This window comes from Brienomyrus brachyistius, chromosome 2, assembly GCF_023856365.1.
Source record: "Brienomyrus brachyistius isolate T26 chromosome 2, BBRACH_0.4, whole genome shotgun sequence".
Classification (NCBI taxonomy): Eukaryota; Metazoa; Chordata; class Actinopteri; order Osteoglossiformes; family Mormyridae; genus Brienomyrus; species Brienomyrus brachyistius.
This window is the reverse complement of record NC_064534.1, coordinates 15,560,380-15,563,685: the sequence shown is the minus strand read 5'-3', so window position 1 is coordinate 15,563,685 and position 3,306 is coordinate 15,560,380. Positions and strand designations below refer to the sequence as shown.

At 37.7% G+C, this 3,306-nt stretch overlaps 1 long non-coding RNA gene across 1 annotated transcript; it reads left to right on the top strand.

Annotated features, from left to right (window-relative positions):
• The first annotated feature begins 431 nt into the window (after window positions 1–431).
• LOC125717918 (uncharacterized) lies at window positions 432–2,567 on the top strand. Its single transcript, XR_007384714.1, has 3 exons — window positions 432–476; window positions 1,138–1,214; window positions 2,378–2,567. It is a non-coding gene; the product is annotated as an uncharacterized LOC125717918 (long non-coding RNA).
• Window positions 2,568–3,306: the final 739 nt, after the last annotated feature.

Genomic DNA, 3,306 nt, shown 5'->3' with positions numbered 1-3,306 from the left:
ATCCCCTGAATCTAAATACATCTTGGCAGATTGTAGGGTTGAAAATGGAATTGTGTCAAAACACTGGACCGTAATAAACAAGAGACTCGTACTAAAAATATTAAACAAGATTGAGGCAAAATCCCTTTAAAGCTCAAACATATAATACCTAAAAACAACCAATGATCCACTGGCCTCAAACTACCCTTGGGGCCCAACTGGCTGCAGACCACATACTGTACTACACTCTTCTTAAATCCACCAACCTGAACCTATTATAAAATCCTAATAAGATCAGCCACCTAATCAGGGTCAGCTGGGTTTCATTTCCCGAGCTGCAAGCTCACCATAGGCTGGTGATCAATTGCTATGGAGAACCTTGCCCTTGACATTGCTCTAACATGCTTATAATGTTTATAGATGCAAGTCATGGGAAAAATGCAAACCATGACTATAATAATATCAGCATATTGAATTTCTTGTCTCCACATATTTTAGTAAGTACTAATTTTCCTGCCGGTGTTACCTAACTCACTGTTGCATTAATTCAATTAGATATGCACTTTATCGGATGTGGTGGATTAAATCTTTCATCGACACTGCAGTTTTCCAATGTACAATACAGACTTTGAGGTATTATATCTACGTAGTTTTGATGGTGGAAGATTGTTGTAATAGGTAAAGTGGTGACATCTAAGGGCAAATATGATAAAAGTTTAAATGAGTGAGGCTATTGTATGATGTAAAATGCAGATTATCATTATACAAGCTAATGACGCTAAATTATAAACAGCTGCAATTTATCATTCATCTGTTAATTATCCAGCCAGCCATCCTGAGACCACATATCTTTGACAGGGTTGTGAGAATAGTTGTATAATTATAAGCTATGTGTTTAAATCAGTTAATTTATAGGAAAAATGGGGACATTTTACTTTCAGTGTTCACCCTGTGGTATATTATGTGTATGTTGATCTGTGTGTGTGGGGTGTGGGGGGTCCACCCCACCCTACCTCACCTCCATATCCTCCTGTAACCTCTGCACGTAATAATCATTGCTAAAGTCATTTCTACACAACAATTGGATGAAGCATACATAATATGAAAGCTTTGGGATTACCCAGTAGTATTTTATAAAAAACAGTTTCTGCTTTGCAGCAGAACGGCAACAATGTGGGTTCATGGCAATGGCAGCTGTTCATGAAAGGCAACACATTATGAGAAAACGCCAACAGGTATGTGTGTACTGTTAATATGGAATGCGGCAAACCGCAATTTCTAATTAGGAGAGAGAATGTAAATGAAGGATCGGGAACATCACAAAACAATCTCTTTATGTTGCATACCAGGGATCCTTTTGTTATATGTCCATACCTTGACAAAAATGGACTGCAAAGGCATGTGCTTGAATGTTCACAGCAAAATAGCCTAAAGAAATCATTCAAAATTTATTAAGGAGAAGCCTTTTAAATCAAGGTCGCGGGTGTTGCATGCAAGGATGTTTTTGTTGCGATTGGTGCATGGTCTTGATGTCGTCTGGAGAGATTGCACATGGCCGCTGGGGTGCGATTGTTTATTCACTCCATTAAAACATCATAAACTGGAAATAGAGTTGGAAACAGGGAGGAGGGGAGATACCAGGAGCAACTGATGGAGGCCCTTCATGCTCATGACATGAACTAGTTTGACTAGAGTGAATTGGTCGTGTATGAAAGGCCCAAAAGCATCTGAATTTATGCTGAAAATGCACCATAGATAGCAAGAGACTATACATAAATTTTCAAAATGGTGCCTGTCGATGATTATTACCTTGCAAACAAGCAGTGAAACAGGACGTGACACAAGGCTCATTGTGGAAATGCAAAGGTATTTGCACTTCTGCATTGGTGTGGGGTGCTATGGTATTTATTATACAGAGAAATGAACAACCCATCAAACTGGATATAAGTCAGCACCAGATCTGAGTACAAAAAGATCTGATTGTGAGGAAATGAAATTAGGTTTTAAAATCACAATAATGTGGCCTTAGCGGAAAAAGTCTTGTTTCGGGTCCACACCTTGTCATTGTAGTTCCATCCAGTTCCAACTGAGCGATAACGAAATATGACTTTGTGCTGTTTCCTTCTTTTGGATTTCCTTGGTCATTGTGAGCCAGTCCAGATTAGCCTATAATGCCTGCCTGTCTTGCTAGCGCTAATTTGTGCTGTAGTTATCCGTGAGATGGAAGATGTTCGGTGAGCAAGAATTTGCAAAGAGCTCACCCACGTGTGTATTTTCCTGCGAGCTTAGGAGCATTAGGCAGGCTATGGCTCGCATGACACTCCAGTGCATGGCAAGGAAGTCACAGACAAGAGATGTAGTTTGCATTTCACCTGAACAGCATGTCTTTGGATCGCAGGAGACCAGAGAAACCCACGCAGCCACGGGAAGAAAATTCAAACCCCATACAGATAGCTCTATCCAGATGCGATCCCACAACCCTGGAGCTCAGTTACGCTGCCCACTGAGCCTCTGTGATACCTACCTGAATAATATAATTGGAATTTTGTTTTTTTCTTCCCAGTATAAAAACTGGAAAAAACTGAAGAGTGTACAGATGGCGGACTGTTAAATAAATATTTCTCTGTACAACATCCAGCATATAATCTGTTTTAAAAATGATTTGCAAATTTCACAATCCATTTTTAAAAATGTTTTTGTAAAATGAAATGCTGTTATTACCACCCTAAGACAATTGAACTTTTTTATATATATATATATATATATATATATATATATATATATAAGGAGTCATTATTACATTTCAACCTAATATAAACATAACCCGGTGATTTAATTCAAAATCCCCCATTTCAATTTTTAAGACCCAGATACTTTATCATACCTGATACTCCTTTAAACGTAAAGGATGGGCTTATCTTTTCCTCTAAATGAGTTGTAATTTCTTCTTGCTTCGTATTATTTTTCTTATCATGGTAGCACTAACTATTGCCACTAGATTGGTTGGTATATAATGATATAACAGTATTATAATTTAGTATATGGGACAGAGAATATAAAATAATATTCTAGGTGCGGGAGTGTGTGGGGGATATGTCATAGATATAACATAGGGATTGTTTGTTGAAGTCCTGAGAGAGACCTTTAATATATTCTGTGCCTTACGAAACAGTTTCATCAAGAAATCCAACTGTGTAAATACACCAAAAAAAGTAGGCTGCTTTCGATCTAGTTGTGAAACTGAGGGTCATTCTATAATTGAGGATACATTTCATATCCCATATATACAGTATATAATACAGTAAATATACATATAGATTCATGCAC